This window comes from Dipodomys spectabilis, unplaced genomic scaffold, assembly GCF_019054845.1.
Source record: "Dipodomys spectabilis isolate Male_0828 unplaced genomic scaffold, ASM1905484v1 ptg000054l, whole genome shotgun sequence".
NCBI classification, from domain to species: Eukaryota; Metazoa; Chordata; class Mammalia; order Rodentia; family Heteromyidae; genus Dipodomys; species Dipodomys spectabilis.
In genome coordinates this window covers 16,428,028-16,455,926 of record NW_024870731.1, presented here as the reverse complement: position 1 = coordinate 16,455,926, position 27,899 = coordinate 16,428,028, and the positions used below count along the sequence as shown (strand labels likewise).

General features: G+C 36.4%; 1 protein-coding gene and 1 non-coding gene across 3 annotated transcripts in view; both read right to left on the bottom strand.

Annotated features, from left to right (window-relative positions):
- LOC122108183 (ubiquitin-conjugating enzyme E2 E2) overlaps positions 1-27,899 on the bottom strand; it is a 229,600-nt gene that overhangs the window by 122,181 nt on the left and 79,520 nt on the right. The window lies entirely within an intron of this gene.
- On the bottom strand, positions 14,267-14,371 carry LOC122108291. Its single transcript, XR_006147525.1, has one exon. It is a non-coding gene; the product is annotated as a U6 spliceosomal RNA (small nuclear RNA).

The window sequence follows — 27,899 nt, the reverse complement described above, 5'->3', positions numbered from 1 at the left end:
ATATCAAGTATCTATATTATATTAGTACAGAATCCCCCAAACTTCAACTAGTTGAGCTTTTTGCCCTATCCTCATGTTAATTTTCATATTGAATCCTTTACATGTTATACTTTTTTTGTTGTTGTTGTTGGTTATGGGGCCTGAACTCTGGGCCTGGGCACTGTCCCTAAGCTCTTCAGCTCAAGGCTAGAGCTCTACCACTTGAGCCACAGCTCCACTTCCGGCTTTTTCTGCTTATGTGGTGCTGAGGAATCAAACCCAGGGTCTCATGCATGCAAAGCAAGCACTCTACCACTGAGACACCTTCCCAGGCCCACATTTTATACTTTTTAAAGAACATAAGTAAGGTAGAGTGCTTGCTTAGCAGGTGAGAAGCTCTGGATTTCATCCTCAGCACCACAAAAATAAATAAATGCAAAAATAAAGAGGAAGGAAGGAAATCTCAATTGATAAACAAAAGCCAACTCATTTGTAATTAACAGAAAGTGATCATTAAATTCATTGCATATTACTAAAATAAAAACTAAGAGCTACTTTAAAAGATTTGGCATACCCATACTCCTGCCATCCAGCTCACATAAAAAGAAACATGTCTTGACTTGCTAGTTCCTATAGACAACAGTGTCTTGAATCTATATATTACAATTTGGAAGACAAAATGACTTTAGCTTCACATTTATGTGTAAAAGTATAACTCAAACCATTATAGAATGATGTAGGTAATACAGCCAGCATTATACTTAATGGTGAAAAACTAAAGCCATTTTCTCTTAATACAGGAACGAGACAAGGATATCCACTCTCTCCACTTCTCTTCAATCTAGTATTAGAATGCCTAACTACAGCAGTAAGACAAGATGCAAACATAAAGGGGATCCAAATAGGGAAAGAAGAAATAAAACTCTCCCTCTTTGCAGATGACATGATTTTGTATTTAAAGAATCCCATAGACTCCACTCCCAAATTACTCAAGCTGATTCAAAACTTTGGCAAAGTAGCAGGGTATAAAATTAACCCCCCAGAATCAATGGCTTTTTTGTATGCCAACAATGAGAAAAGTGTGGCTGAAATTAGGAAAGCGACTCCATTCATAATAGCCCCACAAAAAACAAAATACCTAGGAATTAACTTAACCAAAGAAGTGAAGGCCTCTATGATGAAAACTAAAAACCAGAAAAAGGAAATCAAAACAGAACTTAGAAAGTGGCAAAAACTCCCATGGTCCTGGATTGAAAAGATCAACATCGTGAAAATGGCAATTCTTCCCAAGGCTATCTACAAATTCATTGCGATACCTATCAATATTCCAACCTCATTCTTCAAGGAAATAGAAGAGACAATCCAAAAATTCATATGGAACAATAAAAGACCCCAAATAGCAAAAACGATCCTTAACAGAAAGAACATTGCTGGAGGAATATCAATACCAAATTTCAAACTCTACTACAAAGCCATAGTAATCAAAACAGCTTGGTACTGGCACAAGAACAGACCTCAGGACCAATGGAATAGATTTGAAAACCCAGAAATGAACCTAAAGACCTATATCCATCTAATCTCGATAAGGGAGCTAAAAAAAAATAGAATGGAAGAAAGACAGCCTCTTCAGTAAATGGTACTGGCAAAATTGGTTAACTACTTGTAGAAAACTAAAGCTAGACCCTTATGTATCACCCTGCACCAGAATCAACTCCAAATGGATCAAAGACCTCAGAGTCAAAACAGACACTGAAAACATTACAGGATGGAATAGGAGAAACCCCAGGTCTCCTGGGTACAGGCCCAAATTTTCTTAATAGAGACCCAGAAACTCAACAAATCAAAGAAAGGTTGGACAAATGGGATTGCATGAAATTGCAGAGCTTCTGCATGGCAAAGGACATAGCTAGCAAGATCAATAGAAAGCCCACGGGTTGGGAGAAGATCTTCACTAGCCATACAACGGACAAGGGTCTCATATCTAAAATATACCTGGAACTCAAAAAATTAAATCCCCCAACAACAAATCTTCAAAGAAACAACTGCTCAAGAGAAACTTCTCTGAAGAGGAAAGAAGGATGGCCAATAGACACACGAAGAAATGCTCAACCTCTCTAGCCATAAAAAAAATGCAAATCAAAACAACATTGAGATACCACCTCACCCCAGTTAGAATGGCTAGAATCAAGAACTCTAATAACAACAGATGTTGGAGGGGATGTGGACAGAAGGGAACCTTATGGAGGTTCCTCAAAAGACTCCACATAGAGCTCCCCTATGACCCAGCAATCCCACTTTTGGGCATTTACCCAAATGTTTACAAACAAGACCACACTAAAGCTACCAGCACGACTATGTTTTTGTTTTTGTTTTTTTTAATTTAATTTTATTTTATTTGAGAACATACTGTACAGAGGGGTTACAATTACATGGGCAGGATAATGCATACATTTCTTACCAAGCATTGCAGCCTCCTCCTTTGTTTACCCTTCACCTCCCTTCCCAGCCTCCCCCCTCCCCCCCACCCAATCATACCCCCCTCCCCCCCACCGACATTGTAAAGCTGGTTTTGACATGACATTTTGTACTTCTCATTGTTGCAACAGGTCCACCTGAATCCTTAAACGACTTGTTTGTCCCCGTCTCCTCCACGTTATACTGACATCAAATATAGTGAAAGCGGGGGTTACACTGTGGGGGAGGGACATACAAAGCAACAAAGAAATAATCTTATAAATGCATTAGAAACACATGCATGAAAGAAACAAAAACATTAAAATATATATTTGAGGGTTCGTTTTCCTAACATCACATTATCTGACTTTTTCCGCTTGACTCATACCTATACTAGATATTGCAAATAAGGGAAACCATGGGACCTATGTTTCTTTGGGCCTGGCTTACTTCACTTAATATAATTTTTTCCAAGCCTTTCCATTTCCTAACAAATGGGGAAATGTCATTCTTTCTGATGGAGGCATAGAATTCCATTGTGTATATATACCACATTTTCTTGATCCATTCATCTACTGAGGGGCATCTGGGTTGGTTCCATATCTTAGCTATAGTAAATCATGCACAACTATGTTTATTGCAGCATTATTTACCATAGCTAAGATATGGAACCAACCCAGATGCCCCTCAGAAGATGAATGGATCAAGAAAATGAGTGTCGGAAGCCAAAAGGGAGTCTCTCAACATGATAGGCTTGACTATCTCACTGGAACATCTTGTGGCTGAGTTTACAGAACCACTCTCAGGAATCCAACCCTCATCCTGCCTTATGCAAACATCCTACACCTGCTAACGACCACCCTTTCACCCTGCCCTACGCATACATCCTGCACTGCTACGGCCAATGAAAAGGCTTCCTTAATGGCCAACGAAAAAGCTTCCTTATTCCAAGCATATAAATACTCCTGTGTGAAAAAACAAAAATTTGCAGCTTGATCAGAATCCCTGTTTTGCTGTCATTCTTCATGTCTCTTGTCCCTTCATTCCTTCTCGCTTAGGTTCGCCGCCCTTGTTGACGTCCTGTGAGTCAGGACAAATGTGGTATATATACACAATGGAATTCTATGCCTCCATCAGAAAGAATGACATGGCCCCATTGGTTAGGAAATGGAAAGGCTTGGAAAAAAATTTATTAAGTGAAGTAAGCCAGGCCCAAAGAAACATAGGTCCCATGGTTTCCCTTATTTGCAATAACTAGTATATGTCTGAGTCAAGCAGAAAAGGTCAGATAAGTTGATGTTAGGGAAATAAACCCCAAGATAAGTATTCAAATTTTTTTTCTTTCATGCGATTGTTTCTAACATATTTATAAGATGATTTCTTTGTTGCTTTGTCTGTTCCTTCAGCACGGTATAATCCCTGCTTTCACTGTATTTGATGTTGGGATAATTTGTGGAGGGGAAGGAAAAAAACAAATCATTTAAATAGGGATACAGGTGGACCCATTGCAACAATGAGATGTACAAGTCATTATGTCAGAAAACGAACTTTACAATTTTGGTTGGGAGGAGGGGCGGGCGGGGGGGGGGGGAGAGGATTGGCTGGGGGGGGCAGGGGGTGTATGGGAAGGGATGGGAAGGGGAAACAAAGGAGGAGGCAACAATGCTTGATAAGAAATGTACTCATTACCTTGTCCATGTAATTGAAACCCCTCTGTACAGTATTTTCACAATAAAAAGAATTCAAAATTTAAGAAAAAAAAGAATTATGTAGGTAAGACATATAAACTTTTGAAATAAAAAAACAAATCACACTATAATATAACGTTAACATATTCAAAGTACTACAATGTGAACTATTTTTTTTGGGGGGGGGGTCCGGTTGTGGGACCTGAACTCTGGGTCTAGGCGCTGTCCTCAGCTCTTCAGCTCAAGGCTAACACTCTACCACGTGAGCCACAGCGCCACTTCTGGCTTTTTTTTTTCTGCTCATGTGGTGCTGAGAAATCGAACCCAGGGCCTCATACATGCAAGGTAAGCGCTCTACCACTGAGCCACCTTCCCAGCCCTATGTGTACAATTTTTAAGTAAGCTTTTGTAGTACTCTTCATTCTTTATTTGTGGTCATTGAGACTATTCTGGTTCACTGACTATATTTCCTTTACAGATATGTATAAAAACATTGTGTATCTGAGCTTATTTTATATTCTTTATTTTAAAAATGATTTTTTGTTCTGCTTTTAATACTTCTCAACTGTAGTTATATGCTTCACATTGTAATAGTTTAAGAAAATATCATGGAAAGAGTAATCAACAGTAAGCTATCAAAAACAGGAGAGGTCATATATATGTCTTTATAAGAATGCACAGATAGATATAGATATGAATATAGAGATATAGACAGGAAGAAAAATGAGTTTTAATTTGGCATATTCACAATCATCAGAGATGTACATAAAAGTTGTTGAAAACTTGAAATTCCAAACATCATTAAGATTAAAGAACAAAAAAAATTTGCTGTTATTGTAATATATCAGGCACTGTGCCAAATATTTTAATGTTATTTCATTTAATTGTTGCCAAAACACTAAAGGAGATCAAGAATTTGAGGCTGGAGGTTACTCAATCACAGGTAAAATACACAAACTACTGGATTCCAGAGCCTGAGCTCTACATTCCTTCAATGCTAGATCCTCGAAAGCATCTTTCATGAGGTTCTTCCAATATTCTGTAAAATAGGTCAGAAGGAATGGTGAAAACCATCAAAATGTCTATACCACTGGCCTTCAAATCAAAGCTTCTACAAATCCTTCAAATCCTGGTCTCCTAAGGTTGGAAATAATATTGACTGAATTGTAACAATTATTAAGCAAAACCTAGCATCATTAACAATATCACTAATACCACCTAAAAGCTATTCTTACTATGAGCAATGTCATACAACAACATACTTTAGATGCAGGGGTACAGATTATTCTTGTTTCATTGTGTCTGCTAAATTAGACTATTTTGTCATTCTTCAAATATAAAGGGCTTTGAGGCTTAAGTGACTTAATATAGTGAAATAATAGCCAGGTCAGAGGCTGGATTTCTTGGTAAATGATCCACAGTCAGAGAACACAGAACTGAATGCTAGCTGGCTGTGCTGTATGTTTGGGTGGACATATGATGTTAATAAAAATCCTGTTATATGGTTGTGAAATGATTCCAAACCTTTACGGATTGCTTCTTGATATGTATTTTGTAGTAATAAGAACAGAAACTATAAACCTAAGACATTTGACTTAGGTCAAAAATAGAGAACATATGTGATGACACTGTGAGGAGACACCCCTGCTGCCGCCGCCACCCTCTTGCCACCCCAGCATCACATTAGCTTTCAAGTTACCTTTGGAGACTTGTCCACCAATACCTGCACTGTCATCTACCATAATGGGATCTTACATTCATTATCTCGGAACAAAGGTATTCTACATAAAGGTAACTTGTCTTGGTTATTTATATAGGAGTGTGAAGAGAAAAGAGGGTAAGATAATTTATTATCTAGTAATGGCTTGAGAACTATCACTTAATACACATCCAATTAAGTTCAACTTGGTTTCCTAACTATCAAGTAGAAAAATCTACCTTGCTTATTATCTAATAATGTCTTGAGAACTATAACTTAATACACATCTAATGAAGTTCAGGTTCGTTTCTTAACTATGAAGTAGAAAAGACTACCCTGCAAAAGGGGACCACCCTATGAACTAATATCACTAACATCAATCATCTAGTTTCTGGAGTCTGGCTTCTACTATATATTATCTCAGCTCTCTCACTGGATTATAAACTTGCTGAGGATGGGGATTGCTTTTCATTTTTATAGTTACTGAAGTGCCTATGCTAGAAATAGTGGGAACTCAAAGCCATCAGATGGATTTTTCTCTATCAGGTAGCATTCCCATAGTAAATTAAAAAGTAATTTACTAGTTTATAAGTCAATCTCTTGTGAATCTGGTTAGCACAAATTAATTTCCTAGAGTTTGACAGATAAAATTAGGGTAAACTGATAAAATTAGATTTCAGGAGAATCGTGCATATATCAGGAGAATACAGAGGACAAAGTTTCTAATAAATCCCTGTAAACCATGTATTTCTGCAGGGAATAAAATGGGATTTTAGGATGAGCTAACCTTATTCTACTACAGTCTCTGATGTTTTGTTACACCTTTTGATGTACAAATAAAAATAAGAGTATATACTATTTAGTTTTCTAAGGATATGAATATATTAAAGAGAAAACAGTATTTATATAATGTAGAATTCAAAATGATAAATGGATTAAAAATAATTTAACACAGCAATCTCTAAAGAAAGCAAAACTGGCATTTTGAGAAGGAAGACAACCATTTCTAATTGGCTCCTTACTGAAGTTTCACCCTGAAAGGAGATCAATTTAGAGCCAACAATAACAGACGATAATTAAATTATGGGTTCTGCATGTTTAATGCCATAGACTAAGGCAAAATTAGATGACTGGAAGATATTAACTTTAGTAACTGGTATCTATCACTCTCTTCAGTAAGGTATCATTTAATCAGAAAATAAATTATTTTATTAAAACATGCTTTACTTATTTTACTTCCCATCTACATGTTGAAATATACTCAAGTATTGAAATAATCTGTCTTCTAAGGACAAATAAAAATATAAACCTAAAATATTTCTTAAAACCAATGTAAGTTAAATTTATTTTTTTATATGAGTTAAAAAATGTTAAAAATAAGGAAATGACACTGTGGCTTGAAGTGGTAGAACTCTAACCTTGACCAAAAAAAGAGCTGGCCTGAGTTCAAGTTCTATGACCAACTGCCCCCTCACTCCAAAAGAGAAACCCCCATGAAAAATGTTAAACAAAATAAGAACCCATGATTGGTTATCTTAATAATTAGAAATGAGAAAATTTTAAACATAAGTTCATATAATTCATCATCCTAACTTTTGAGAAGTGAACAAGAACACTGTTATTAAAAATAAGTATTCCCAAGTCATCAGGTACTGGTGGTTCTCACTTCTAGTTCTAGCTACTCAGGAGGCTGAAACCTGAGAGATTACCCTGAATTCAAGTTCTGGCACCAGAAGAACAGTAATAATTTGGTTGATGATGATGATAACAATGATGACAACAACAACAACAATGCCACCAGGACCATTCTGGAAGCCAGAATACATATCAGAGTAGGTTATACACACATCTATTACACACATACATGTATATATTTTTATATATTTATTTTTCTTCAGTGAAGCCAAAGATTTATGACCTCGGCCCATACTCTTTGAGTTCCACATGTCTGCTCCAACCACTTGCATCAACATACAAAATATAATGAGACAGGTAATGGTGAAGAGCAGAGAAAGATCTGTTAGGAGTCAGGGCAGCTATGTGAAGTCAACATTTTAGTCCATCTTCTTCGGGGTGTAGAAATATGCTTTAGGTTTAAATAGAGTAAGAATTGGGGCAAGTGTAAGTTAGGGAAGTATGCATAATTAAACAGTCCTAGTCAAAGTGGCCTGATTGATTATTATCTCAATTCTGGTTTCTCAGAAGGTTCCAGATTGTTATCATCTAATAAGCTGTTATTGCTGTTAGCACTGAGGGGGAAAATGTAGTTTCAGTGAGATGATTCCTCCTTCCAGTGTAACAGCCTTGTTATGGGCAATTGTCCTCATTTGGAGATGATCTGTCCTGCAAGACTCTGTCCTTCCTTAGGGTAAGTTTGGTCCCCATCCTTAAAGCTGCTGTCTGTCAGTCCTGTCCTTCCTGGAACCCAACATCATTACAATGCTTGGCTTACTAGTTTAGCTCTGGGACGAGTCTTACTCTTTACTTTTCTTCTCTTTTGGCTGTGGCTGGCTTGAACCCACTATCCTTCCAATCTTTGACTCCTAAGTTACTGGCATTATAGGCTTGTGTCACCAAAACTGTTTTAATATTATAGTATGGCCAAGATAGATGAGTCAGGAAAATTAAAAGACTTGGGTTCGTATGATAGAATCAGAAAGTAAAAACTGAAAAAACTAGAGCAGCAAGCTCCCCTCTCATCACCTTTTAGATGTTAAGTTACAAGTATAAGAAGACATTAAGGAGTATCTGAAACTACCTTTTCCTTTGGGATGTAAGGAAGCTAAAAACTCTTCCATTAGTGAGCAGAGACAAAAAACTGAAAGGTATGTCTGGCAAGGGGAAGCCCTAAACCTCACCTATTACCTTTTGAATAGGTTAGAATAAACAATATACATTGTAGCCACCCAGAACCATTACCTAATGATTTGGGGTTGCTGGGGAACATGTCCACAGGTATTCCTCAGATCAGAAAAGTACAAGGCCACACATAAGAGCTATCATTTTAAGGCTTTACCTCCATTTCATCTGTTAGGAGTACAGAATCAATCTTTCTTTAAAAAAAAAATCCTTGCTAAAATGGGCTCTGATGGCTCACGCCTGTAATCCTAGCTACTGGGGAGGCTGAGATCTGAGTTCAAAGCCAGCCTTGGCAAGGAAAGTCCATGAGACTCTTATCTCAACTTAATTATCAGAAAGCCGGAAGTGGTGCTGTGGCTCAAGTGGTGGAGCGCTAGTCTTGAGCTGAATAGCTGAGGACAGTGCCCAGGCCCAGAGTGCAAGCCCCACAAAATTAAATTAAATTAAATTAAAAAATAAAATTAAAAACTTAAAACATAAAATAAAATCCTTGCTAAAATTTACACCTTCTGAGACTCCCCTTATTATGAAACTCCATGAAATACTATTTTTCATTTGTGTATCTCAAGTTCCTGCAACTTTTTGTAAAAACTTGAGAGCTGATGGAACTTCTTCATTTCTATCTGGTCACAATAGCAAATAGCTGGATTATTATACTTCCTAATCACCAAAGCAAGGTATCTTTGGAAAAATACTTTTAGAATACTTGTGTTTAGAATCTGTACATAGAAGCAGAACTGAATCTGCTCCAACACTGCTGGTGCATTTGTTTTCAACGTAACCAGAATGTCTGGTTAGTGAAGATGAAAGAAAATAGGAATTTTCAACCTATGGACTAGCTGAGTGTGCTGGCGAATGAAAATGAAGCAGTGAATGAAAATGAAGAGAATGGAAGCTAAAGAATTGAGAAGTTATGCTCTTCTTCTTGTTTACTCACCCCCATTCAGTATCTATCATTATTTTTGTTCGTATTTACAATCTATAAAATTTGAATTTACTACACCCTCCTTTCCACCACCAACTTGGTGTTGTACTCAATACTCCCTAAAGGAGCAGCAAGAAGCACTCATAACAGATATAGTAAGTCTTCAAGTTTGGCAGAATTCAATGCAAAGCTGTTCGGAGATTCACATTGGGAATAAAAATGGAACAATAGAGATCTGTGTTTAAGGCATCTTCAATGATCAATTCTGCCTATCCTGCAACTGAAGGTAGTTATAGGGAAGACTCAACATTTACAGGATAAAGCATCAGGAAGGAGAAGAGAATCACCGAGAGAGAATTAAAAACCTAGTAGTGAATATGGTCTCGGATCATAAAATATTCTATAACTGGATCCCTGTTTGTCACTGTGCACCAATATCAACCCCAAGTGGATCAAAGACCTCAACATCAGACCTGAAATACTGCAAAATGGAAGCGAAACAGAATTTACAGGCATAGGCTGGATTTTTTTTTTGGGGGGGGGGGGGGCGGCAGTCCTGGGGCTTGAACTCAGGGCCTAGGCACTGTTCCTGAGCACTTTTTTTGCTCAAGGCTAGCACTCTACCACTTGAACCAAAGCACTTACTGCTTTTTCTGTTTATGTGGTACTGAGGAAATGAACCCGTTTTCATGCAGGTTAAGCAAGCACACTACCACTAAGCCACCTTCCCATCCCTTGGCAGGAACTTTTTGAAAAGTCTGAGGAGCACAGCAAATAGAATAGACAAATGGGATTACATCAAAATAAAAAGTTTTGCACAGCAAGGACATAGTTACTAAACTAGAAAGACAGCTAACTGACTGGAAGATCTTTACCAGTTATACATCTCACAAAGGTCTAACATCCAAAATATACAAGAACTCAAAAAACTAACCCCATCCCAAACTAACAAACCAATCAACAAGTGGGCAATAGAGCTAAGGAGAAACTTCTCAGAAGCAGTAAGAATGGCAAATAAACACATTAGGAAATGCTCAACATCCCTGGCCATAAAGGAAATACAAATCAAAATGACTTCTCATCCCAGTTAGATTGACTATCATTAATAAGTCAAACAACAACAAAAACTAATGGAGATATAGAGGGAAAAGAAACCCAGTGCACTGTTGGTGGGAATATAAAATAGTACAACCACTCAGGCAGGCGATTTGGAAGTTCCTCAAAAAACTAAACTTAGAACTTTTCTATGACCCAGGCATACCATTCTTGGGTATCTACCCAGAATGTTACAAGTCAGGACATCATAAAGATACGTGCAAATCCATGTCTCTAGCTGCACTATTCACAATAGCCAAATAACGGAAACAGCCCAGATGCTCTGGAATAGAATGGATCCAAAAAATGTGGTACATATACACAATGGAATTTTACTCACCCATTAGAAAGAATAAGATTATGTCAATTGCAGGTAAATGGATGAACCTAAAACAAATCCCCTTAAGTGAGGTAAGCCATGTATTCTCTCATATATGGAAGCTAGATCTAAAATATAACATGATAACACAACTCTAACCATTCACACACAGTCAGACTAAAGGAGGATACCAGTAGGAGAGGAACTCTCCTGAACATGTAAAATACTATCTATTAAAACAAATTCCAGAAAATGGAAACATTGGTTGTTTGTTGGTGGGGGTGGTATTTGTGTGTGTGTGTTGGTTTTTTTCTTTGTTTTTCTTTTTTGGCTTCTAAGGGGAGGTGGGGGAGGCACAAAAAGAGAGGAAGGATGAACAAATGCCATCATGGTTTTCAGGATATATTATGTGGAAACTGAACTATGCAACTTGTGGGCAGGGATGGGAGAGGAAAACTGGAACTAAGTAAAGGAAAGGGTGACTCTGTCCGAAAGAGAAATATATGCATTGCCTAAATTGTGAAATGGTAACCCCTCTGTATAACACCTTAATAATACCAATAAAATTATATTAAAATATTCTGTAACTTTAATATTGGGGTGGGGGAGAAAGTGCTTCTGGTATGATGCCCCTCTGTGATGGCTAGCTGCAGGCACATCAGTCCCAGAAATGCTTTGGTGTCTGGACATATAACCTACAATTAATCCATTCTTACATAGTTCTTACAGATTTTAAACAGGTCTATAATCATCACAGAAAAATAATAGTATGTTATAGGCTTGCTTATTTTTTTTTTCTGGTTCCAGTGATTTTTCACAGCCAATGCTTCTCTAGCTACAGAAAAAAAAAAAAAAAGAGAGAATGAAAGGAAGATCTGAACATATACCTTGAAAGTGTTTTATTGTATGCTTATCACAACTCCTATGGTGCAAGCATGAGCTTTAAAATGGGAATCCATGTCAAGAAGTTAAATGAGGAAAAGAAAAAAAATTCAAAACAGAATACAAATAGCAAGGTTAAATTGAGCACTGTTAACCACCTGCTGACAACAGCTAAAAGTGCAGAAGCAAAAGCAGGAATCTGAAACAGAGGTTATGTTGGGAAATTTCAGCTCCTGACAGTTACAAATGAAATACATTGGGTAGTTTTTCTTCCTAGAACATCACTTCAAAGAACAAAGATGATATTAGTAGATATTTGGTCAAAATAATAAAAATAAAAATAGTATTTCAGTCTGGAATACCCTTAGAATTCTAATGATTTTTCCCTTCATTAAAATTTTTGAGCCAGGTGCTGGTGACTCAGGCCTATAATCCAAGCTACTCGGGAGGTTGAGATCTGAGGACCTCAGTTCCAAACCAACCTGGGCACCAGAAGTGGAGCTGTGGCTCAAGTGGTAGAGCACTAGCTTTGAGCAGAAAAGCTCAGGGCAGCACCCAAGCCCTGAGTTCAAGACCCAAACCAGCCAAAAAAGAAAAATTGAAATGTAATTAACATGCAGCAAAATATGTAAATATTAAGTTTTATCTATGGTTTGTACAACGCAATATACATACATACATACACATACACATACATATACACATACACATACATAGACATGGGAAAAATCTGTATATGAAAACCAGTCAATGACCCTGGTTTAAAAATACAAATATGATGTAAGGCATGGTGTTTACACATAATATATGTTCATTTAAACATGGCCATTAAAAATATATTCACAAGCTGGATGCAGTGAGAACTTAATCACACTGGTGCTCAGAAGTTTGAAGCCAGTGTAGGCAATACAAAAAGGTCCAGTGTTTTTTTTTTTTTGTTTTGTTTTTTGCTGGTCGTGAGGCTTGAACTCTGGGCCTGGACGCTGTCCCTCAGCTCTTCAGCTCAAGGCTAGTGCTCTACCACTTGAGCCACAGCGCCCCGCTGTTTCAGCTTATGTGGTGCTGAGGAATCAAAGCCAGGGCCTTATGCATGTGAGTCAAGCACTCTACCACGGAGCCACCTTCCCAGCCCTGTTTGTTTTTTTAAAAGACAGAAGGATAAATTTACTATTGGTTGTAGAGTCTATAGATTCTAAAATTCTATTAACTCATAATTAACTTACTAGCCTATCATTTTTTTCCCCTTCATATTGGGGCTTGAACTCTACAGGTGCCCTAACACTTGAGTCCCTCTGCCAGTTCAGCTTTTGCCGGTTAACAGGAGATGGAATCTCTGCCTGGGATAGTTTCAAACTGTGGTTTTCTAGATCACAGCTACCTGAATAGCTAAGATTAGAGTTAGGAGCCACTGATACCCAATTTACTAACACACCTTTCATTTCTCTCCCCTTTTCCTCCTTCTTTCTCCTCACCCCCTTCCTTCCTTCTTTTTCTTTCTTGATTTTTTTTTGTAAGCAGCAGCCTCATTTTTTCCTCTCTGATTTTAATTCCAGTCCTTTCTCTTTTTAGAAAAAAGTACCACTCAAGTCTACTTTTCATTTGTGTATTATCTTCCTCCTAGAATCTCCCACTGAAGTTTCACTGTCTTCTCCTCCTGCAAAAGCACACATCTCAATTTTCTATTCAATTGAATCCAAGAATTCCAGCTCCACCACTCACTGGTGATGCTTAACATCTCCCCCATCTCATCCCAGGCTTTAAATATTAAGATGCAATTCTCCTGGTTTCCTGATTTCTCATCATTTCAGAGCATATTGAATTCATCTTTCCTTTTCATACCAGTCCTATGAAAGTATAGTAAATTAGAATTAACTATCATGAATTTGATTTATTTCTTACAATAATAAAGACATACCACTCAGACATTTCTTTCTCCTAAACTGCCATTTCTTTTCTTTTTTTGCTTTTGGTGCTGGTCATAGGGGCTGTAATTCAGGGCCAGGGTACTGTCACTGAGCTTTACTGATCAAGGCTAGTGCTCTACCACTTGGGCCACAGCTCCACTTCCAGCTTTTTTTCCCCAAAATACTTTTATTTTATTTTATTTCATTTCATTTTATTTATTTATTTTATTGTGAAAATACCGTACAGAGGGGTTACAATTACATGAGCAAGGTAATGAGTACATTTCTTATCAAGCATTGTTGCCTCCTTTGTTTCCCCATCCCATCCCAACAAACCCTCCCCCCATCAACCCCCACCTCCAGCCAAAGTTGTAAAGTTTGTTTTTGACATAACGTCTTGTACATAACATCTTGTATATCTCATTGTTGCAATGGGTCCACATGTATCCCTATTTAAATAAAAAAAATATAGAACGCTTCACAAATTTGCGTGTCATTCTTGCGCAGGGGCCATGCTAATCTTCTCTGTGTCGTTCCAATTTTAGTAAATGTCCTGCCGAAGCGAGCTCAAAGTTATTATTATTTTTGTTGTTGTTGTTGGTCGTGGGGCCTGAACTCTGGGCCTGGGTGCTGTCCCTCAGCTCTTCAGCTCAAGGCTAGCACTCTACCACTTGAGCCACAGCTCCACTTCTGGCTTTTTCTGGTTATGTGGTGCTGAAGAATCGAACCCAGGGCCTCATGCACGCAAGGCAAGCACTCTACCACTGAGCCACCTTCCCAGCCCCCACTTCCAGCTTTTTGCTGGTTAAGTGGAGATAAGAGTCTCATAGACTTTCCTACCTGAGCTGGCTTTGAACTGCAACCCTAAGACCTTAAGTTCCTGAATTGCTTGAATTACAAGTGTGACCCACCAGGCCTAGCTTTAAACTGCCATTTCTACAATGGGATTTACTTTGTTTTAAACTGAACTAGCTAGTATTTCTTTACCTAAATTACAATCACAAACTATCGCTAAATCGAATGTGCAAGATGAAGGGACATGTGCCTAATTAATTAACTTCAATAGAGTATCAATGGCAAACTGACAGCGATTGAAAACAGGGACAAACTTGATAGAAAAAGGAAACCTGACCAAATGCCAAATGGCTCACCCCTGAAATCCTAGCAACTCAGGAGGCTGAGATATGAGGATTGCTGTTCAAAAGCCAGCCAGGAAAAGAAAAAAACATGAGACATCTCCAACTAAGCACCAAAAAATCAGGACATAGAGCTGTAGCTCAAGTAATAGAGCCCTAGCTTTAAGCACTAAAGCGCCCAGGTCTCGAGGTTAAGCTCCAGCACACACACATACACACTCACCCCCCCCCCACACACACGTGTGAAAAGGAAATCTGTGGTGGAAACATAATGTAGATAAAAGTAAGAAAATCGGTTTTAAAGGGAATATGGACAGGATAAGAGAAACAAAGGAAAGAGCATGATCATTAGCACCAAAAAAAAGAAAAAAACTTATTCTTGATAAAAATCAAGGGAAACTAAAACACAGAGGAGAACAGAAATATGTTCTGGTGACTGTGTGTATGTAGCTTTGGAGCAATTTTTACAGCTCTAAAACAGTCTTGGTAAGAGATTAAATTTTCCACTTCTCACAAAGGGGATTTCTGAGGTAACAGATACAAAATATTTGGGACTTTATAAACTTTTCCCTCCCCAAGATTACATACAATTAACTAGAATTGGTAAATTCTCTCTGTAAAAGCTTGGTTTATACAGAAGCTTTGGTTTGTATGAGTATAGCTGAAATTACACTTACTAGGCCAGAATTATAAAAGATCAGTCTTTATGCTTCAGGAATTATAAAAGATCAGTCTTTATGCTTCAGGGCATATAAAGATCACTGGATGCAATCAAAATGAAATTTTACCTTTTGGTACATTATTGCCTAAGAAGGAACCTCACAGGATTTCCTAAATGCCAGATAGAAATAAGTTCAAAGCAGACATGATGGAAAGAAGACTGACTTTAAAACAGTAATCCCCATACTCCTAAGAGCATATGCAAAGAATATACTTACTGCCACAGTAGGCTTGGTAGTTTTAAAATATACTATGTGAGAAGTAGCAATAGAGCAAGTCCATCAGTACATGACACACCAAAAACATGATGCTATACCAGTGAAATAATGTAAAAACAAAACAAAAAACCTGGATATCTTATCCATTTTCTTAGGAGGAAAGGCTAAAAGAGCCGGGTGCTGGTGGCTCACGCCTGTAATCCTAGCTACTCAGGAGGCTGAGATCTGAGGATCACGGTTCAAAGCCAGCCCAGGAAGGAAAGTCTGTGACATTCTTATCTCCAATAAAAACACTAGAAAACCGGAAGTAGCGCTGTGGCTCAAGCGGTAGAGCACTCGCCTTGAGCTGAAGAGCTGAGGGACAGTGCCCAAGCCCAGAGTTCAAGCCCCACGACCGACAAAAAAAGAAACCAAAAGATTTAAATCTGAAAAACAATTTAGTGACATCTTATGGCTACATAGGACATGGATCACTGGTTTAAATTGGCACACTAGAGCACAAGAGCAAAAAAAAAAAGGCAATACTTACTGAAATTTTACTGATTTCAGAAGGCATTATTCAAAAATACCATTATTTCTGGGACCAGGACATTCTCTGTGCCTGACTAACGGGCTAATTTTGGATTCCTTCCTCACTGACTGTTTGATGTTGAAGTTGTTTTTATAAAAAACAATACAAACAGTATCTTTGTGATCAAAGCTGTTCTTTGAATGAAAAAAAAACCTTGCAAACAACTGAAAATGTATCATAGGATAAGCTGAGGCTAGTATCCAAAACTGCACTCCTCAGTTACAGAAAACTAAAGTTTGAGTATCTCTAATTTAAAAAAAAACAGCAAATAACAACAACAACAACAAAAATAAGAAATCAAATATTTCAAACTCAAATCTCATTGGGGGATGTGAAGTGGGGAAATGGACTGAGATTTGAAATTAGAGCCTTGAATTTGCTAGGCCCTCTACCCCTTGAGCCACATCACCAGCCCTATGAGCTTTACTTATTTTTTTAAGACAAACTTTTTTTTTTTTTGGCCAGTGTGACAACTACTGGTTACATGGGAGTGGGGTTGGGAAGGGAGATGTTCTCTCACAATATTTTTGCTCCAGCAGGCCTCCAATAGTAATCCTTTGGACCAGCTCCCAAGTAGCTAAGAATGTAGGCATGAGCCATTACTCCTGCAATAATCAGAAACTTTTTGAGTGCTGATATGCTTATGAAGTTTTAGATTTTGAATTACCTGTATAGTATATGGAAATATTCCTAATCCAAAAAACCTGAAATCAGAAACACTTTTGAACTTAAAAATAAACCCGTATCTCAATTTCCTTTATTCAATTCCTGCATATATCAAAACTGCATTGTGATATTTTAGAGTAATAGGTTCTATTGTCAAATGGCAATTCCAATAGCAATCATGTGTTTGTTTCAATTAGAAGTCTCTGGAAAGCTGGGCAACATTTTCTCTTTCAAAATTGGATGTACCTGATGCAGTCAAACAATATTTTAAACATTACCATATTTTATAACTCTTCATGAAGATCCGATTTCATTAATTCTACCTCTTCCATTCCATTGTGACTTGAATTCACTGAAGCACAGGTAGATATTTGTAGAATATACATCAATAACATAGGAGGAAGACACAGCTTTTACTCACTGCATGTAAGCCTAGAAATCTATTTCTTCAACTATAAGCTAACCATATTTTTATGAATTTTATATTATTACACCAAAAACTATAATTTAATTTATAAGAGACAAGAACTGAAGTGACTATATCTTTATACCAGATATAATGAAAAGAAAATGTTAGTATTCAGAATGGCTTGTCATTAACTCATAAAACATTTACCACCTGAAAGGTCATGAAGTCAGATGATTAACATTGGCCTTGCTCAGTTGTGGACACTACTACATCCACTGCCTAGTCCCACTCTGAGGAGTCATTATCACAGATGGTGTGGTATCACACATTATCACGCATAATTAACTTTATCGTTGCATCCCTCCATCTAGTTGGTTCTGTTTCGATTATAATTTTTCTGTGGTAAAGACTATATGCAATGATACAAACAAAAAAAAAAGAGATTCAGTGAAATGTTCTATTGAGTATTTAAAAAATATTAGTCCATCTTACTTCTAACAGCTAAAAACAATCCATAGAAAAACAAATGCCACCAAAGTGCTAATGAACAAAATAAATGATATTTCTCAGCTTATAGAGATGTTCATGTATGTGTATGTACTCATTTTTTCAAGGAAATTGGTTTGGTTTTTCAACAAATGCAAGAAAATTCTATTCAATTATAAATTGAAATTGAAATTATTTAAAATATTTCATAAAACCAATAGGATTCTGAGATCGCATGCAAAGCCTCTGATAAATGCAAATTTAACAAAAATGATGACAGAATAAGTTTTCAGAAGACAAGCCCTTGGAAACATAGAAGAACTTTAGAGTTTTTTTTTTTTTTTTTAATTTTTGACACCAGTACTTGGGCTTGAACTCTGTGACTTGTGTTCTCACTTGGCTTTTTTTTTTTTTTAATTTTTATTGTAAAGATACTGTAACAGAGCGGTTGCAGTTACATGAGTAAGGTAATGATTACACTTCCCATCAAGCATTGTTACCCCCTCCTTTGTTTTTCCCCTACTATCCCTTCCTTCCCCACTTCCTCCCTCCCCCCACCCAAGTTGTAAAGTTCGTTTTCAACATAATGTCTTATATATCTCATTGTTACAAAAAAAAAAGGTCAACCTGTATCAGCATTTTGTTATTTCCCTTCCCCTCCCCCAAATTAGAAAAATGTATATACAAGATGCAGGGCACCGGAATCAAATACAGTGACAACAGGGATGATACCATGGAGGAAGAACATACAAAAGAAACAAACAAAAAAAATCACACAGTACATTAAAAACACCAGCAACAAAGGAAAAAACCTCTCACGTGTCCCTATCTTGGCATTCCTTTCGCTTAGCATCATCTTATATGGTCATATGTTACATAACTTTTGACCTTTTCTGCTTGTCTGGTAAGATTATCCTAGACATATACTAGTTATTGCAAATAAGGGAAGCCATAGGACCTATGTTTCTTTGGGCCTGGCTTACTTCACTTAATGTAATTTTTTCCAAGTCTTTCCATTTCCTAACAAATGGGGCAGTGTCATTCTTTCTGATGGAGGCATAGAATTCCTCTGTGTGTGTGTGTATACATGTGTGAATATATACACGAGTGTGTGTGTGTATATATATGTATGTATGTGTATATATATATATCTATATATATATATACACATACATACATATATCACATTTTCTTGATCCATGCTGTGATAAACATAGTTGTGCTGGTAGCTTTAGTATGGCCTTGTTTGGATTGTTTGGTTAAATGCCGCAAAGTGGGATTGCTGGGTCATAGAGGAGCTCTATATGGAGTCTTTTAAGGAACCTCCATACTGCTTTCCAAAGTGGATGAACAAGCTTACACTCCCACCAACAATGCAGTAGGGTTTCCTTCCGGCCACATCCCCTCCAGCATCTGTTGTTATTAGATTTCTTGATTCTAGCCATTCTAACTGGGATGAGGTGGAATCTCAATGTTGTTTTGATTTGCATTTCTTTTATGGCTAGAGAAGTTGAGCATTTTTTCATATGTCTATTGGCCATTCTTATTTCCTCTTCAGAGAAGTCCCTCTTTAAGTCTTTGGCCTACTTATAAATGGGGCAGTTCTTTCTTTGAGAATTTGTTGTTTTTGAGTTCTAAGTATATTTTAGATATGAGGCCCTAGTCTGTTGTATGGTTAGTGAAGATCTTCTCTCAATCCATGGGCTTTCTATTGATCTTGCTAGCTATGTCCTTTGCCAAGCAGAAGAGTTCTGCAGTTTCATGCAATCCCATTTGTCCAACCTTTCTTTGATTTGTTGTGTTTCTAGGCCTTTATTAAAAAAGAATTTGGCCTGTGCCAAGGAGCCCTACAGTTTCTCTTATTTCTTTCTGTAATGTTTTCAGGGTGTCTGCTTTGACTTCAAGGTCTTTGATCCATTTGGCGTTGATTCAGGTACAGGGTGGTATATGGGGATCTAGCTTTAGTTTTCTACAGGTATTCAACCAATTTTGCCAGCACCATTTACTGAAGAGGCTGTCTTTCTTCCATTCTATTTTTTTGGCTCCCTTATCGAAGTTTAGGTGGCTACAGGTCTGTGGGTTCATTTCTGGGTCTTCAGTTCTATTCTATTGGTCCTCAGGTCTGTTTTTTAGGGGGGAAAGGGGGTGTATTTTTTTCCCGCTTGGCTTTTTAACTCAAGGCTGGTATTCTATCACTTAAGCCACATGTCCACTTCCAGCTTTTTACTAGTTAACTAGAAGAAACTCATGAACTTTTTGCCTGGGCCGGCTTCAAACCACAATCCTCAGGTCTCAGGCTCTAGAGTAGCTAGGATTACAAGTATGAGACACCTGGCTAGAACTTGAGTATTTTGTAAAAACAATATGCTACCATACTGTAAAAGTCAAATATTCAATAAAAACTAATAATGTGCTAGCATGTATAAAAATTATGTCACTAAAAAGCATTAAAAAAAAAAAAAAAAAGCATTACAGGCTCAAACCTGTAATCCTAGCTACTGAGGAGGCTAAGATCTAAGGATCATGGTTTGAAGCCAGGCCAGGCAAGAAAGTCTGTAAGACTCTTATCTCCAATAAACTACTCAGAAAAGGCCAGAAGTGGTGCTGTGGTTCAAGTGGTAGAGTGCTAGACTTGTGTACAAAGAGGTTCAGGACAGAGGCCAGGCCCTGAGTTCAAGCTCCAGGACAGGCAAAAAAAAAAAAAAAAAAAAAAAGAAAGAAAAAGAAAAGGCAATTTTTAAAATTCATCTACTAATCAAAATAGTTTGTATTACAATAAATTTTCTTAATTAAATATTTTGCTAATTTGTAGCTTAACTTTTCACAATTTCGTCTAAATGTCATATCCCAGTTTTAAATCAATTCTCAGATTACATGGATGTGGTACATAGGAAATTAAGTTTCAAAGAATTAAAATATTTAAGTCAGATTATTAGCCAAATATACAATTTCACATAAAATACTTTTATGGTTATATAAAGAGTATCAACAGTATCTTGAGCTTAAAGAAGTACAAAAGACATAGCAAAGACACACAAGCAGTCATCTGTCCAGTCCATGAAAAGCAGCCATGAACCAGGTAAGGCTCACTTGTTGAATGGCTAGGATCAGATTCTGGCTCCTTCATGGTAATCACTTTGTCCCAGACCTCCTATTCCTGCCCCAACTCTGAATCTTAGCAAAACAGAGTATAGTGGAAAGAAGAGGAAGAAAAAAAATTTTTAATTATATGGGTTCAAATTTTTGCTTGTAATACTTATTAGCTGTATGTACTTGGGAAATTATTGAGTACATATGACCCTCAATTCTCACAAGGTTATATAGAGTAAAATGAGATACCATGAATAGTAAGAAGTCAATATGCCTTGATATAAGCAAGCATTCAACCTATTAAGTCTATGGCACATTGATTTAAAGCAAATAATGTGCTTTTTTGTTTTCTTAGCAAAAAATAAATAAATGAATAAAATATAAACACTTAAGGATATATTTGCAGTTTCCTAGTATTGTGATAGCTACTTTTTAAATAAAAAAGAATAATTTCAGGATAGATATAAACAAAACAAGATATTGTCTCTAATCATATAATTTGGTAGAATAAGTACATCAACTTAGTTCTTGCAGATATTTTTCAAATCCTAACGGTTTACACTGTGACTTCAAGGATTTTACTCTTTCCTTGCAGAACTACTTATTGATATTTAATAGAGCTTTTAGAAACTAACTTATTTACTATGGCTTGTTATGAAAAACATTTTATTGTGACAGATGTACTTAGTATTTCTACACTAATTTTCTTGGGAGGTTTACTTAATGAAAGCCTAAGCATCACTGTTAACCATCACCATTGGTTTTTATTAACTATCATGTATAAATTTATCTTTCTTAAAAACTAAATTCACTGTATTTGTTCTTGCTCTGAGCCATTTTAACTAGGCACAGCAACTACACTATCATACCCTATATAGACTATTAACAGACCTTCTTATTTAAAACAAAAGAGCAGCTACTTTTAAAACATCAGTGTATTTTTTCCAAGTGGTTCCACTATGATTTCTTTTTCCCTTCAATATAGATTTCCCTCTGTCCTTGAGATTTAATGATTTCAGAAGAGGAATGTAGCCTTTTATGTAGATGTTTTATGTTTTCCCAAACCACTGAGTCAGTGTCACAAGGGTCAATTCCTAGTGATCTCTCTCTCCATTCAAAACATTTATTTACCACAAAAGTAGCTGCTGAGAGCTTTTGCAGAGAATTAATAACTTTACTGGACCTGCAGACTACTAGAATCCTCTTTGAAATTTAATTCTACATATACAATTAAAGCAGCACAATTTTTTCTAATCCTAAATTTCTTTTGTTTTTAAACTACATATTAAAGGAATGTGTCAGGATCTTAATTTTTTAGAACTTTCTTAATTTTTTTCTGGTAATGTGTTTATAATCTTATTTATATGTATACATACACCTCTAGGCACTAGCATCCTTAGAGCTCAGTAAATGATACCTGATCTTTTAGAAAAACAATTAAAGTGAACAAATGAAAGACAGGGAAAACACTTAGGTAACAAACACTACAATTTCTTTCTTCTAATCAGTACAAAAAGCCTTTCAATGCCCAAGCAAGCTGTATTAATGACTTCCTAGTTCCCGTTCAGGTTCCTTATTCCTTCAAAACAATGGAAGGATGAAACTACCTCAAATCTTCCTTCCAGTTAAGTAAGACTAAGAAACTATTTGGGGCCAATAAGCTTTGAGGCAGGTCAAAGCACTTAACTGCAAACTTGAAACCTTGTCAGAGCAATCATGATGCCATAAAAATCAAAGCAGCCTAGGTCACTGAACTACTAAGACAAGTTAGTCATCTGGCAGAATCACACACACACACACACACACACATATATATATATATGTACAGTGGAACTATGTGATGAGAAGCTCTTCTTATGTGAAGTAACAAGTGTTCATGCTATGTGTTACAACACAATTTAACCTATCATGGTTCATCACAGAGATGTGCTATTTCTGTTCTTCCACTCAAAGACACTTGGAATTGATCTAGTAAGATATCCTAAGAGAACAGTCTCAGAAAAATTTTACGAAGTCAAAGGACACTGATGGGGTATTGTGTGTGTGTGTGTGTCCCCTGAGGGATATTTAAAACAAAAATAAAGAGTTAAGTCAGGGAATACACCTATATAAAAAGAAATGAGATAATCAATAAAGGTACAGAGCAGAGTTTTCAGGGAATTTAAGAAAAATTAACAATTAGTGTGGGAATGAACTATCACAAGTTGACTTGAGGCCTGCCCTCACACTACTCTACTCACTGAACAATGTGCCCAACTGCAGATTGAGTCTGTTCAGCTCTGGGATTGGTTTTGAATTTGTGTGTGTGCTTTGTCACCAAGCTTTCTTTGTTATGAATGACTTAATAAGTTCATGACTTTCTTCCTGTTTTCAGTAGTCCTGAGGACAGTTCACAGGTGTACCTGCTTGCTTTACAAACCAAGATCCCTGAAACTAATCCATCATCTAGTTTTTCCAAGCCCACCTTTCTATTCAATTGTTAGTCACTGTACATTATCCGTATTTCCAACTTTTATAAGACACCAATTCAATCAGTTGATGAATGGCAGCAACTTATGTGAAATTAAAACTTCAGGAAATGCCAATTTGTTTAGCAGTAAAATTCCCAAAATCTAGCTTGTTTACAAAAATGCATTTATTTTGTTTCCTATTTTGCTCTCGGTAGTGCCAGAGTTTGGATCAGGACCTTATGCTTGCCAAACAAGTGCTCTAATATTATTCTGTCTATAAAAATGTCTACCATCACTCTCTGGTGATAACCTGGCTTCTCTAACAAGTTTGACATTGTGCAAAAAAAAAAAAGAATAGCTCTTTTTGCTGTCCTTTCTGACAGCTTTTTTGTGGGCTCAGCTTCTGGGCATCATACTCCAGAAAAAAAATTCAGTTATAAGATGGCATGGGGACACAGGCCTATAGTCCTAGCCATCAGGAGCCTTAGAAGGCTGGAAGATCATTTGAGCCCACATTTTGAGACCAGCCTGAGCAACATAGGGAAACCCTTGTCACAAACAGACAGACAAAGCTCTCTTGGTTGCTTTCTCTACACTATCCTAGTATGTGTAAAGCCCAGTGAAAACTGCCTTTGGCCTCATTCCTCATATCATCACTACTGTGCATGATGGTCAAGGCACTTGCTCCAAACAAGATTTCCTAAAGGCTTCTGGCTTTATATAGGCCACACCCAAGAAAATCAAGCACCAGGCTCAAGTGTAGGCTCTTCTGAGGGACTTATAAACTGCTTGCTTTGAGGTTATGCTTTGATAGGCAGGAAATGTCATGTTCAAGATACTATGATGGTGTGATGACAATATCTGAAAGCAAAATCTGGACCCAATAATTTAGGCAAAAATTAAAAGTAATAAACTTTTACTAGCCTATGATATTAACAACTCAAAGGCATTTAACAAATGGAGGATAAAATTTCACAGAGCTACATATTTTAATCAAATTAAGAATATTATCTTTATGTCCTATAAAGAACTTTGTGAAAACTGTACAGCTGCCAGTTTGTCTTGCACTATTAATTATTAGCTTAAATTCAACACATTGTTAGAAACTGCCTTTTAAAGAAAGGAAATCCAGAGTTAGTGAGGTTTAAAAATAACAAGGGAGCAGATTGCATTTCAATAAAACAACTTATGAATCACAGGGAACTGGTTTCTCTACAGCACCATAGTCAATAAACAGCAGCTGAAAACCTTCAGGTGTCTGCTGGCTGTTTTTGGAACAATAAATTTCTTCCTCCTCTGAGGTCTACCAATGGTGTATCATTACTCTCCTCCTCAAGCAGTGCTTGAAGCTTTGCTAGCTTTAAGCACAGAAAAGAACGAAAATATTTAAGCAATCACAATATTGTTTACATAATATTTAAATAGCTCAAAAATATTTTGAATAATATTTTAAGGACAATTTTAAATGTGTTATAACTAGTGTTTTCTAATGTTTGATGTCTGGAATTTTACTCTTAAATTTCAGTGACAGTCTTCTTATGCCCATTTTCTCCAATAGCTCAGGAAATTACAGCAAGAATTGACTAATGGGAATGAATTAAATAAAAACTTCTGTACAGAAAAGGCAACAGTTACCTGAGTAATCTCTGTTAGGAGATTAATATACAGAATACATTAAAAATGACTGAAAACACTTGCCACACAAAGCAATAAACCAACCAATAAAGATATGACTTAAACAGTTCTCAAAAGAAGTACAAATAACCAATAAATATATGAAAAAAATCTGGACATCAAGTAATATAAATCAAAATACACTCTTATTCTCTCAACACAGTGATAATGAGACTATAAACTGGTGCAACCACTAGGGAAATTAGTGTAGAGTTTCCTCAAGAAACTACAAATAACACTGTCATATAATCCAGCTATACTCCTGGGTATATATCTAAAGGAATCTATGCTAGAATGCAAAAGAAATGCCTACACAGTTTACTGCAGTGGTACTCACAATAGCCTAGTTGAACATTAACAGATAAATTGATAAAGAAAATGTGATACAGATATACAATGGAGTTCTAGTGAGCCATAAAAAAAATCAAATCATTTGCAGGAAAAATGAAACTGAAATCATCACATTAAGCAAAATGGCAAGTACTGTATAATTTCTCTCATATACAGAATCTAGTTTTTTTTTTTTTTTCTGTGAAAGTAGAAAGGGAACTATTTGGGTAGATAAATGAAACTAGTGTGAGGAAGGAAGTGGGGACGAGAGGGGAAAATGAGGAATAAATCTGACTGATGTATACTATATGCATGCATGAACATGCCACAGTGAAACCTGTTACTTTGTACAATTAAAAAAAATGCACGGGTGGCTCATGCCTGTAATCCTAGTTACTAGGGAGACTGAGATCTGAGGATCACAGTTTGAAGCCAGCCCAAGCAGAAAAGTTGCTATAAGATTCTTATCTCCAGTTAGACACTCAAAAACCAGAAGTGCCCCTGTGGTGCAAGTTAGAAAGCTAGCGTTGAGCTCAAAGGGGCTCAAGGACAGTGCCCAGGACTTGAGTTCAAGCCCCACAAAACTGGCCAAAAAAAAAGGCAAGAACAGAATACTTGAAAGTTAAAAAAGTTAGGAAATAAAGTTATTCATTTGAAAACCAGATTTACTTGGTACCTCTGATTTCTTTCTTTTTTAAAAAATTATCTTTAAGCAGTTGTGCGAGGAAGATATCATATAACAAAGCAGAATAGGAATATATTTTCTCAATCTGTGTCACCTCCTTCAACAATCTCATCCCCCTTCAATATCCTAATTCCATATTTAAATTTTTAGTTATTATAAAGGTGATATATAGAGGGTTACAGTTACATGAGTGAGGTAAAGAGTACATTTCTTCTTGCACAATGTCACCCCTTCCCTTGTTCTTTTTTCCCCTCCCATGCCCATCCATAAGCTGTGTAGCTCATTTTCAGCATAGTGTCCAATGACTACCATTGCTGCATTAATTTTTAACTATACATGTAGTAAATATTCTAAGTTCAATTTAGAAACTACTGAATTGATATTAAACATAGAATGAATTATGATATTTTCATATATACAACTGTAGTAAGAATGAGCTACAACTACACAAAATATGGATGAATCTCACAAACAATAGTGAGAAAAAGCAGCCAGACACAAGAGATAATATATTGTACAATTCTATTTATAGACAATCCAAAACTAATCAAAACCTATCAGTATTGTTAGAAATCCAGAGAACTGCTTTTTGGAAGTTGCAGAGACAATGATTTGAAAAGAGCATAAGAAGGTGCTTGGACTATTCTTTTTATAAGTAAGCACTTGTTACATCTTTGGGCTCACTCGAGAATTCTTCAAGCTGTTCAGTTAGGATTGTGTACTTTTTGTACATGTGTAACACTTTACAAAAATTTGCTTAAAAAGTAACATATGTGTTAAACTTCAGAAATTAAAAAATTGAATCTTTTAAACTTAAAAAGTTAAAAATTAATATATTACATGTACAGTCCTGACTCGTTTTAAATTTAACACTCAGTTGTAAGTATAGTTCAGTGTCATCTAGTGTTTCATGAACATTAATGTTAATACCTCAGGCATTTTAGGAAATGTCCTTTCTTTTTTAATTGGAGATTGGAACTCAAACTTGATATCTGCTGCTTCCTCTCACTGGCTGATACTCTACCACCTGAGCCATGCCTCTAACCCTGGAAATGTCATTTTATATGCATATACTCACACATTTCTCCATTAATACAAGAAGTTTTAACACAAACTATATAAAGCTCAACACAGGATACTTTTAAATCATTTTTCCTGACAGACCACTCCATGCTACCAAGAGCATAATCACTACTCCTCTAGGACAGTATCATTCATGATAATAAAGTTCTCCAAAGAAAATATACTTCTCTTCCCTATCTCTCCTGTAGAATCAAGTTCCTACAGTTTTCCAAAGTTATGGAGTATAGAAAATAGTATAAAAAATATTCTTGACCTAGGGCTTATGAAAGGACAGTTTCTCTTCAGTTTCTAACGAATTTACCTGATCAAACATTACACTATTATTTGCAAAGAAAATTTTAATGTAAATGTATTCATGTGAATAAATAAGGTTGACTATCAACTAAGTATACTGCTGCACTAAAGAATGCATCTAAATTCTATTACTAAATATATGGTTTAAGTAGTGTTAAAATTTAGTCTAAGACCACAGGATAATTCATAAAATCTCCCAGATTACTGTAAATTGTTCATGAACCAGTGAAAAGTACATTTTTATCTCTGGAAGAGCTGTTACCATCATGCCTTCTGTGCTAAA